We start from the raw sequence: 12,478 nt of genomic DNA, 5'->3' as shown, positions 1-12,478 counted from the left end.
AGGAACTATCAATTAATAGAAGAAAAAGATCAGTATCTAATTAGTGTGAAAAATACTCAGATCAAATACTCAGATCAAAAAATACTCAGAACTAAAATGTTCATTCAGTTTAGTTTTTATGTAAAATACTTAGTGAGATATAAAGGGTATAGAATTTGGTTCTGATTTCCTCCCCCGGGGGGAATACCTGTAAACAAGTAGGACAGCCTTTACGTGCTAAAGGAAATAATTTTATTTAAGAATTATCTTAGTGGGAAAATGGGTTTGTTGTCAGTAGGACAGCTTTCTGAAGAAGAAATGGGATCTCTCTGAATAGGCAGCTATTTGCTGTCTGATGACCAGTCTAGCAGTTGTGTGGGGTCATTGAAGTCTGCTTGGTGTTAATGTTCTTGATCTCTTTGGAACAGACACTAGGGGGTGTTAATTTTAACATTGTTGACATGTTCTGTGTCATTTTTCCAGGAGCATGATAAATTTGAACTAACACATCTATTTTACTTTGGATCAGTACCCCTCGCCATCAAGGGCATCCATTTTTGAAACAGATGTTTGGGTTGAGGGATGCAGGATGTGGCCATGAAACAGATCGAAACTAATTGGCCCTCAGGGTAAATAAGCTCATGACCTCAGCCTCCTTACCCCTGTGCTGTAACTAGCTGAAGTAACTTGCCCTGGGGGGGGGGGGGAGTTCATTTCCCTGAAGAAGCTCCAGCATTTGGAAATTATCCAACAATGCTTGTAAAGTTGCTGACCCACCCTTTTCTGCCCTAATATTGAATGACTGGATGGTTGAGAGAGAAGAGGGGAAAATTTCATGCTTACCCTGGGAATGGTGATCCTGGGATCAGCCTCAGGTAGAAAATAATGTTAAAGTCATGCTCTTTTATCAGATTCGTATCTAAGCCAGTGTCAGTGGATATTTTACTCAGGTAAATGTTGACAAACTTGCTCCATAATGAAAGCCCCGGAGGTGGATTTGGGCCAATGGAAAACCTCCAGGTACGTCACAAACAAACATTGTGTGACAGGTGAGACTTACCATACGATAGACTCTTTTGAGTCTCAGTCTTGCCTTATCTCTTCACACTGCTGGGATAAGCAATTGCATATGCCATGCCAACCAGGAACATGAAGTGGATTGATGAATACAAGTTCAAGACTGTATGCAGAAGCGTAAGGTTTTCTTTTTCTCCCCAGGCCTGGGAAAACAAAGGAGTCATGTTGTTCAGTGGCAACAGCAGCTCTTGAAGATCTGTTCTCTAAGGCTGGTTTATATTTTTCATCCTTCGAGGTCTCTTGCTAAGTAGCTTTGTCAATATTCCCTCCTAATACCTCTCTTCTAGGCTTCTGATTGGCCAGCGGGGTGGGGGATGGCTAGGAGCGTGCCTTTTGAATCTTTCTGGGGACCTGAGATGACACTTTCGTCCCTCATATTCTCAGGCAAGGGCTAGTTCCTCTTATCAAAGTCCCTTTTCTAAAGTACAATAAGTAGAAAAGAATGAAATTCAATTAAAAATCCGGATGAGGAAATTATGACTCTTCTTCTTTCCAGTTCCCCCTCCGCTCCAAAGCACAGTTAAACACTTTCTGCAGGGGCCAACTTCCTCCTCTGTGTGGACAAGAATGCTTCCTCTTCAGCTCAGCTGGCCAGGGGTATTATTGATCGCTCTACCAAAATCTCTTTTTCTTCCCTCACTGGCCACACGCTCAATTGCTGTTGAAGACACTAACTTAGAAACCCTTAGAATAATAATAGAGTATTTGTTATATTTTTAATAGTGGGGAATACAAATAAGAAACCTAAACTGGTCCCTGATCTCTCTCCCAAATGTACCCTACCCTGTTAAGCCACCTTTCCACCCCTTCTGAAGTCCTTTATCCGGAGTTAACCACTGCTAACCATTTCTTGAGATTCTTTCACAAGAATGAGTGTAATGAGTGACTGAGTGTAATTATGTGCCCATCTCCACATATGTGTGCATTTTTTAACACATAAGGGATCACACTGTGTCCACACACTGTTCTATAGCTGGCCTTTGCTCCTTATGATGGATCTTAGAAATCTTTCCATATTGGCACGCACAGATCCATCTCATTCTTTTAACCAGCCCATAGTAAGCCATTATATGGATGTGTCCTTGTACTGATGGACATTTTGATGTATTTTTAAAACCATGACAAATAATACGTCAGTGACCATCCTTGTACACATGTTTTGTTGAAATAGTCCATGGACATACACGGGATAAATTCCTAGCAGTGACATTACTCGTTCAAAGGGAATGTATGTTTTTAATATTGGTAAGTATTACCAAATTGTGCTTTAAAAAGGTTATGCCCACTTAAACGCTCAAGATTATAAATATCTATTTTGGCTAGGAAGAAAAATAATGTTTTTGCAGACTTGTGTGGCTGGTTTCTGTTTCTATTCTTAAAGAGCTCTCTGGGTTTTAGCTGTTGGACATCTGATACATAAAGAAATGATGCTCACGTCATCTACTAGCGGATCCATCCAGCTCCAAAGCCAATCAATTGAGTAGTTCTTGTCCTACACTTTAAAAGTGTGCTGGGCTAGAAGAGGATGTGGGTTCTAATTATGAGGACTGTTCACCGGGGCACTATGTCTCCATATACGTGCCACAAGGACACCTGGGCTTCCGTTCCTGCAAAGCATCTGGAAGATAAGGCTTGGCCATTTCATGCCAGCTCAGGCACATGGTATTTTAAGAGATAATCACCAACTCTGTTCCCCATCAGATCTGTGAGGCAAGAGAGAGTCTGCTTTGATGCCTCTAATGGAAACTCAGCACCTATAGCTTCATCAGGGAAATGGAACTCATCATCCAGATGCGGAACCAGAGGGGAATGATTAACCACTTGAAAGCACTTTGAAGCATGTTTCAGCATTGTTAAATGCTTCTTCATAAAATCCCGTATTTTGACATCTGGCTGGCATCATAGGACTCCTGATCATGGCCTAGGATTTGACACTATATTTTTACAGTTGAACAGGAAAATTAGACATGAAAGCCACTCAGATGTCCAATATTAGAGAATACTGCAGGTAGTACAGACATTTGGTGGGTGGATTATAATTATTTTATTTTATAGTGTGCTGTCGTTACCGTACAGGGATTGGGTGAGATTGTTGTCATGTTTTCCAAAGTGTCTGGAGCTCCTAAGAAGAAAGCTGGGAAGTGAGTACAAATAATGATGAACAATCTGCTAAACTCATTCCCACCACACTGTGGCACAGACCTTGGCAAAATGAGGATGCAGTCAGGTCTCCGTGTCTAGATGCACCTGCCATACGGTGTACAAGAGGCTGAGTTTTCTGCAGGGTGCTAGACGTCACTTTGCCCACCTTAATCATAAACAGAAACACTTGTGAGTCCATGCCTTCCCCACTACCATTGAATTTTTAAAAGATAGCCAGTGGAGGGAGTAGCTGTATTCCCTGGGTCCTTGAGTTTCCTTGTGTCAGTGGGGAAAGCTGCCGTGCCCCCTTAATCGCACTTGTGGACCTGGTAAGTGCCCGAAGGAAGGACGGAAGGGATCTGAGCCGGGTGAATGAATTTATCCCAGCTCTGTTTTGGGGAGCCATGGAACGTTGGGGTGAGGGAGGGGGAGACCAAGAAAGAAAGAGGGAGGGAGGGTGAGAGGAGATTAAAAGTAATAACTCCAAGAAGAGAGGCAAAAGGGAAGAAAATAAGGAACATATATATATAGAATAATATTATTAGCTAAGGGATTCTCAGTGAATTTCCTTAAAGTCTACAGGGACAAGGAGCCCTTATCCCCTATGTTTCAGGAATGATTTGATTAAGGATGCTAAGCAGGCACTTGAAAGTGTGAGCTTCTTCAGTTATAATCCTTGATGGACCATTACTCATTTTGCAAAATTAAGCCAAATCTCTCTTTCCCGCTTTCCCTCTCTCCTATTTTGCTTTGCTAAGTAATCAGACATGGATCTTATTCCCAAGATGTTTATTTATAGTCTTAGAAAGATAAGACATTTAAAACAAGTAGGAATGCAATAAAATCCATAATTGAAGCCCAGATAATGAGCCACAGGAGTTCAGAGGGGGGAAATGTAATTTCCAGTCAGGGTGGGGAGGAGATTATGATTGTCGTATTTTTGGACTCAGTATTTATGAAGAATTCCTCAGTCAATGGGGATGGAATGGGAGAAGGCCCTTTCCAGGCTGAGCGGTTGGCAGGACTCTATCAGGGAGGTATTTAGCATGAGGCATGAATAACAAACAATGATTAAATTATTTTGACTGGAGTAAAGGGTACAGAAGGGTAGCGAGAAAGATGCTTCAGTGGTAGGTGGGGCGCTAATCTGCAAGGCCTTGAAAGTCAATTGTCCAGCTCACGACATTGCTAGAAATAGCCTGGCTCACTGCCAAAGATGGTGAACTGGCAGAGGCTAGACCTGCCCACAGGGCCAGGGCAGGAGGAGAAGGAGTCTGGGCTGACAGACAAGGCATTGGAAGGGATCGGCGTGGGAATACGACAACAGATGACAGGCAGTCACCTAGGCAGGAGAGCTGGTATTGCGAGGTAGGTGACAAATCTCCAGGTTGGGAGGTACTCGTACTGGGACATATACAACAGGTGGCACTGAGAAATGTGATCAGGAGTGAGGGAATAAGAAAGTGTGTCAGCAGTTAGGAGGCTCCAGCTGCCACACTCAGGTTTACAGGCAGACTTCCAAGCTCTGGAAAGAGGAAAGAATGGAATGGAAAGCAAGAAGCGGGGCCCCCACCCCAAAGGGACCGGGCAGATTTCCAAGCCGGGAGTCAGACCTGCAACACGGGGCCTTCCCAGCAGTGGGAGTGGCTAGTTGCTCCATTCCAGAGCGCTGAGCGGAGCTCTTCTCGTTCCTTCTGCAGAAGGTCACGACTGCCCTTGGATGTCGGGTCTGCAGGTGGGAGTGAAGAGGCCCAGCTGTGCAGAGGGGAGGATGGAGATGCTGGAGAGAGGGCAGGGTCCCTTGCTGGCTAAGGAGTTGGGGCTTTATTTGGCAGGCAAAAGGTAAAAAATGGGAAAAATTAAAACAAGGGAGTATCTTCATGAGAGCTGTATTTGAGGAAGATTAGTTTGATGCTAGTGTGTAAAATGGACTAAAGTTAAGTGAGTCCTTACCTGTAACAGATTTCTTCTCTTCCTCTTCCCAAATACACTTCTGTCCACACCCCTAACACTGTAGGTTAAATAAACTATAATGTGAAAATTAACATAATTAAGTTAATTAATAAAATACTAATTTCACCTGTTTCTTTTTATGTTTTTAATGTGGCCTCTAGAAAAGTTAAAATTATGTAAGTGGCTCACATTGTATTTCTATGGGGGCGATGTCCCTCGAATCCTTTCTCCCTATCACAGTCAGATCTTCTTAGAATACAAATCTCTTGGGGCGCCTGCGTGGCTCAGTTGGTTAAGGGTCCAACTTGGGCTCAGGTCATGATCTCACGGTTGGTGAGTTTGAGCCCCGCATCGGGTTCTGTACTGACAGCTCGGAGCCTGGAGCCTGCTTTAGATTCCGTGTCTCTCATTCTCTGCCCCTCTCCCGTTCACGCTCTGTCTCTGTCAAAAATAAACAAAAACATTAAAAAAAAACAAAACAAAATATGAGTCTCTCATGTAACGCTGCTGTGTGGAACCCTTCGATGGTCTCCACTGCCCCAGGATCAAGTCCAGAGACTTCAACATGGCTCCCAAGCTTTCCTAATCTGACGTCAACCTTGTCTCTTAACTACCCTTCTCCGCTGTACTCATCCTTCCAGCAGATCAAACCATACTCAGTTTCGTCTGTGAAATTGCTTTGTTATTCTCAACATTCATGCCATTCTTCTTCCTGAACTGAGCGTTTTTCTCCTTTCTCATCAGCTGACTTTTGCTTCCTTTCCATTAAAGTCTCAGTTTTAGACATCCCTGACTCCATGACTCTAGAACAGGCGCCTCTACTTGATGCCAGGGGCCCTGCCATGTGCCTGCTCCATTATAGCCTTCTCACATTCTTGGTAAGGTCTTATTTACCTGTCTCTCTCCTCCCTAGACTGTAAGTTCTTTGAAAGCAGAGACTCTGTGTTGATCCCCACGGCATGTCCAACACTTAGCTCAGTACCTGGGGCATAGCGGCTGCCTGCATGGTTGTATGAATGAACAAATGGGGCCATCATGCCAGGCAGTACAATCCTGAATCAGGATAGTGGCACTGGGAATGAAAAAGATTAGACACTCATGAAAGAGCCGGGAAGGACAGAATTCTTAGTACCGGCAACAGTGTGCATGTACCTACCTCTGATTACTAATGGGTATGAGGAACTATTGTACTTTATAAGGTGCCAAAAGTCCTAAATAATAGAAGCAACAGCAAAGAGGCAAACAAATGTTCTAAGAAAAAAGGTATATTTTTATGTTATTTTGTTATTTTCTGTTATTTAAAAAAATTTTAATTCCAGTGTAGTTAACATATAGTGTGAGTTTCAGGTGTGCAGCATAGTGATTCATCAGTTCTATAGGTTATTCAGTGCTCATCACGGTAAGTGTAACGTGTACTCTTCTGAAAATAGCATGATGTTTGGAGTCAAAAGACTTGGGCCGAAGACATGACTCTTGCATTTCCATTGTCTCCGTAGTCTTGACATTTCAGTTTCTTAGGTTATAAAATGGCGATAGTACTTCTACTTCTGGGGTTGTTGTGAAGATAAGGGAACTGATTCGTGTAAAATCACTCTGCAAATTGTAATGATGGAAAGCGCTAGCCAGTTATCAACACCAAAACACTGATGCCTTCAAATTGGTGATACTCATGCCATGGTGACTAAACCGTCCATAATCTCGACCTACCCCAAGGCATGTGAACCTCAAATAAACGACCCTAGCACAGAGAGGCTTGGATAGTCTACGCTAGATGAAGTTGCCTATTTCTGTCAGTACGACTTAGGGAATGCTGTGGGGAGACAGTGAGCAAGGGGTGCAGTGGGCACACGTGCCCAGGTGGTGTGGCTGGGCTGGGCTGGGTGGCCTCCTTCTCTCTGCCTGCTCTGTGATGACCTCACATTTGACTTCTAAGCTTGGGGTCAAACCTTTCCCCCTGCTCGGATTGTTCTCTTCGCTTCTGCCCTGCTTCCCTAAACCCCTTCCCCGCCATCTGGGAATTTCATTCATACTTAAAGTTTTCAGGAGGCTCACAGTCTTTAGTATCTAAAGTTGCTCTTTCTTCCCTTAAAAGAGAGCCCACTGTTTGGTCTTCTCTCCCATTCCCTGATCGGATATAGCGCTAACACTGAGTATTTCCAAGGTGGGGCTTGAAAGATGCCCTTCCATCCAGCCTGTATTCTTGCCCCCAGATATGTGCCAGACTTTTACCTGGGGTGTGCTAGGATGGCCGTTCTAAGTGGGACAAACTGTAATGCTAGCATTCTGACTTGGAATTTAGTCTGGATGGTTCCACAGAAGTCCGTAATCACACCCTCCCCTCTCGCCTGCTTACTTTGTTTGTTTGCTTGTTTGCCTCCCTTACTTTAGATCCAGGGCCAGTATGTGCAATTCAGGGCTTTACACATAGGATGTGCTCTATTAAAGTCATTAAAATAGTTATTTATTTACCTGACCCTTCACGGAGGATCATTTGAGGGATTATGGGATTACATAAAATAAAACAAAAGCATGCCTCGTGTTTCCAAGGGACATGCATCCAGTTGGTACATTATGCTAGTAAGATGAATTAGTGCTCACAAAGTGAAGATATAGCAGGCACTACTTCTTTATAAGGAAAAACGAACAGCTTATTTGGCATGTTTTGCGACCTAGTGTTTGATCTGTGATTCCTCTAAGTCTAGGGCCTTCCCCAATTCTGTTCCTTCTGCCTGGATTGGTCTCTCCTCTGCCTGCACCCCATTCTTCTACTACTTCTAATTCTATCTCGGCTTTCAGGTCTCACCTTAGAGATCATTTTTTCTGGGCACAATTCCCTGAGTCCTATAGGCACAGGCCTAAGAAGGTACAGAAGGCCTTACAATGAGTTCTATGTCCTGGAAAGAGATTAAATTCACTGTGGGTGTAGGTTCCAAGGATTCCAGGACAGAATTGGACCTCTCAGAATTTCATCATGACAGTGAACCATGTGGACCAGGGCCTCATCCTCGATGGTAAAACGGTAAGATAGAAAAAGCCTGGCTCTGACTGTGATCTCACAGAGCAAAGTTGCCACACCAGGCCTGGACTGCCTATCTCCGGACTGTTTTACAAGAGAGAAATAGAAGTCCTTCTTGTTTAAAATGTTATAAATTTGGCAGCTCTTTCTGCCCATGGGCTCTGTCCCCATGCTTTAATAAAACCATCTTCTTTTTTCTTTTTTTTTTTTTTTTTGCAATCAATCAATCAATCAATCAATCAATCGTTATAAACTCTGTTACAAGCATCCAAGCCTATGTCCCAATTGCTAACCTGCTAAATATATTGTACTTTCTTAGGGCAGCTTGAGTCTGGTATAGATTTAAGAACTAATCAGATTGAGGGATTTCTCACTGCTCACCCAACCCCCACTTTACCTGCAAGCCTTTTCAGGTGGGGAAGGCCGCAAACTTAGCGCAAGTTGGGCTCGTATGCCAAGAACACCTGCTGGTCTTCATGCTAAGATCATACAGACTTCAGCCAAGGGTGGTGTGGTTTCCTGAGACATAGGGTGTGCTAATTTCATAGGAGGGAGTCCTGGCCAGTCACAGGAGAGAAGTTCCTTTGTATAATGTAAAATATGTGACCTATTTGGTTACAGGAACAAAGTATCTTACTTGTTTTGTCATAAGGTTGCTACGTAACTGACAATTGTGCCGTCATTTCTTTACAGTGCCCTTCTGTTATTTCGGAGAGAAGTCATCTTTTGTGATTAAAGTTCAAGATGAAGGCCAACCTACCAGTTCTTCCTCCTACAACACACATACACCACCTAATATTCCACCTTGCCCTACATCCACCCCAAACTCCTCATTCTGCAACACACACAGGCATGTACACGTGCATACACATTATCTTTGAGGGAAAACCAGGGTAGGAGTGAGGGCTATGGGCAGCTTTCTAGAGCAGCAGCTATTCGCCTATCTAGAAGATCCTGAATAAACCAAGGTAATAACTCCACCCCCTCTCCTGCCCCAAATGAAACACATTTTCGTCCTGTAGACCTCACTTCATGTCTTACACAAAGCAGAATCAGTATGGGTTAGCCTGAATTGACTCTTCCAGCTTAACACGAAAGTAATAAGAACCAAAGATGTGCCTACATTTGTTCCTGGCAAAGGCAATCTATGAGATATTTTCTGATTTTTTAAAAAGACATTATCTAATTGATATACAATCCACAATCAACTCTCTAAAGCGGTAAAATTCACTTTTCTTTGTGTTTTTGTGTGTTTCTGTGTGAGTAGTTCCTCTATTTGCAGCATATTGGTTAATTGTTGTTAAAAGTCATATGTCTGTTATGTATGGTTTTCTTTTCTTTCCACCTTCTCAAAAGTTCTCCTTTAAGGCAGAAACTTTCCATTCTTGGTTTCGTCCAAAAGACAAATATTTCTGGGAAAACACTGCATTTAAGCTATTCAGCAATCCTGGTGTTATGTAACTGACCACAGTAAGACTTTCAATTAACTTTGGTTACATTTTATTGAAGAGTGTCACAGAATAGAATAACCGGTGATAAGTTTTTTTTAAAAAAAATTGTATGTTTTTACACAGGGAAAACCCTCTTAAAAATATGTATAGCTTCTTGCGATAATGACAGAAGATAAACTGCTTATCATTTGAAGTATTCTACAGTCCACTGACTGTATTCCAAGTCTGACTTTCGTGTATTTGAGAAGTTTTAGTCACAATGAGCTTCCCTTCAGCGTTAGTTTCCATAACTCAAGCTCTACTTGTTTTTTCTTTCCCTCTTGCTCTTCTCTCTGGTTATTTTTGTTTGGTGTTCAGTTGTGGGTGCATCTTGACACTGTTTAGATTCTGCTTCTCCACTGAGGAGGAATCATGTGAATTCATGCTTTCAGACAACTTCCTGTATACATTACTAACTTGCAACTACTTTCTTCATTTCTAGTCTTTATCTTTCCTTCCTATCACTCTTCAATATCTTTTTTTTCTTTCCCCCCAGATCTGAACTGGTAATATTTTTTTTTCCCCAAAGCAGAATGTCCTTCCCATTTTCTCTCTATTTTAATGTCCCCTGGACAATCCCAGTGTGCCATTCTTAAAGGCATTCTTGCAGGTCTGTTCTTTCCCCTCTCATTTCATTGCAACACGCTGCCTATCATTAAGCTGCAACATTCATTTTTCCAAAACGTCAACCCTGATTCATTTCTTTAGTTCAAAGCCCTGGCCTCAGCCTCGGTGTTAGCTGTTTGGCATGTACTTTACCTTATTGCTTCCTATCAGATCGCTCTACCTCCGAGCTGTCTCCCCACCGATCCCCGACTCACCTGTGGACAAGTATTACAATCGCCTTGTTCACCCTCTGTTGTATCATTTCGATATTCTCTTACAAAAAATGCAAGAATCTCTGCCACCTGGGTACTTTACCCAAACCTCATGTCTCTTGACTGTCTGGGTCTCTTCTCCAACCAAATACCATCCTTTGACCTGCCATCTCTCCTACTGAAAGTCCTCCACTTCTTCCTCCTAGTTCATGTTTCTCTTTGTCTTCAAAGTGGTGGTTAACACAGTCTCAATAAAAACTGTAATTATCTGTGAGTCCTTTATGAATGAGTGCCTCCTGATCGAGGTTGTTGGTGTCCTCTCAGTGACACATCGCTCAGTGGACCCTGTTCTCTTAATCTGTACTTGCTGATCTGTGGCTCTATGGGTAATTTTTCATTTTATCCTTTTATGTCTTTTCTCTGCTTTCAGAGTATAAACAACCTTAAGGTAGAGACAATATCTGAGATTTATTTATATCACTCAGCAGCAATTACAAAGCACTTACTGAACGTACAGCGTGGCTTTATGTGTCTGTATCTAGCAATCGATCATAGTTATTTACATCTATTTACCTATCATGTGCTAGGTGCTGTGGGAGGTACTAGAAAACAATGATGAGAAAGAATTTAATTACCTTTGCCTTCATGGAGTTTGGGGGAAACAGATATTTATCAAAAGAGCATACAATGAAATGTAAAATTACGGCTGTGGTGACAGAGAGAGGAACATGGTGCCATCAGAACACATAAGAGGGGGAATTTAACCCAGTTGGGAGAGCTTTGAGAAGAGGGAGGGATGTCCCCAAAAGGAGAATCACATGTGTAAAGCCTCTGTCATGGACCGGGACCAGATATAGTCAAGATATTGAAAGATGGCTGGGTTGCTGGAGCTCAGAGCATGTATGTAAAGTACATGGGAGGAGTCAGGAGAGGTAGGCAGGGGCCAGCCTAGGCAAGACCCTGTGGAATATGAAAAGGATTTCGGTTTTTATCCTTAACAATGGGGAGCTATCAGAGGGACTTAAGAATAGGAGGGGATGTTATGGCGATTCAAAAATATCACTATGTGGAGGTAGAAGGAGGTGGGCAAGAATACCAGGCACGGTATCTTTCTGTGCTGTGTAGCAGCTCAGTAAATGGTACTCACTGACTGAACAGTTTGTGGGGGCTTTGAGTTCTTTCTAGGTTCACTGCATCATGAAGTTTTAGCTTCAAACTGCAAAATCTTGAGTTACTTGATGTATGGGTCTGAATTGTAATATAATCAGTCTCCTTTAGCTTTTGCGAATTGTTGATCTGATGAATAACAACAGACGATGTTAGCTCAGAATTTACCTCCGTGCTGGATACTGTGCTAAAGCCTTGATGTGTATTATCTCATTTACTTCTCAGTATGGGCCAGTGAGGAAGGTGTTTTGTATCCCTATTTTGTATGGATTTAGAGATGTTAAAGACCTTGCTTCAGAGAGGAGTGATGGATCTAGGACTCAAATCTAGGTGTTTCTGACTGCAGCCCTCACTCTTAGCCACTATGTTACAGCAGTTCTAGTTCATTCGAGCTTTCAGTACTATTCCATTACCTTTATTACAGAAAAAGGATGTTCCTTTAGCTCTGAAACAAGGTACGATTAGGCTAATTGACCAGAAGCTCCTTCCAGAATCTTGGTCAAAGCCCTACATGGCATCAGGTCCCCCATTCTCCACTTTGCAGGATGTTTGATTATATATCACACAGACCGGGCGTTATGTCTGAGCTGACTGTTGCATGTTTTGATCTTTTCAACCACGTGAATAAACCTCTGTTGTCCTTTTTTCTTTTACAGAAATCTATAATTAGATGAGGTAATCATGCTCATTAGCCCAAGTTACAAATAGTATTCCAATAACCAACTTCTTCCTCAGGCAAGCATCATCAACATCAATTAAGAGTAACTGCCAGCAATTGGTAAACTATTAGTTGAAAAATGTTTGCCGTAATGGTCAGAGGAGTCCTTTGCCTTTGG

At 42.5% G+C, this 12,478-nt stretch overlaps 1 protein-coding gene and 1 long non-coding RNA gene across 5 annotated transcripts in view; one reads left to right on the top strand and one right to left on the bottom strand.

Moving 5' to 3' along the window:
- The window catches only part of RGL1 (ral guanine nucleotide dissociation stimulator like 1), a 254,758-nt gene that overhangs the window by 111,549 nt on the left and 130,731 nt on the right, over nt 1-12,478 (top strand). The window lies entirely within an intron of this gene.
- Nucleotides 3,191-8,742, bottom strand: LOC122211429. The gene is made up of 3 exons (XR_006198679.1): nt 8,565-8,742; nt 4,812-5,020; nt 3,191-3,364 (listed from the first exon to the last, which is right to left on the bottom strand). It is a non-coding gene; the product is annotated as an uncharacterized LOC122211429 (long non-coding RNA).

The sequence above is a fragment of the Panthera leo genome, chromosome F3 (assembly GCF_018350215.1).
Source record: "Panthera leo isolate Ple1 chromosome F3, P.leo_Ple1_pat1.1, whole genome shotgun sequence".
NCBI classification, from domain to species: Eukaryota; Metazoa; Chordata; class Mammalia; order Carnivora; family Felidae; genus Panthera; species Panthera leo.
Note: the sequence above shows the minus strand (reverse complement) of the source record. Positions and strands in the feature narration are given on the sequence as shown.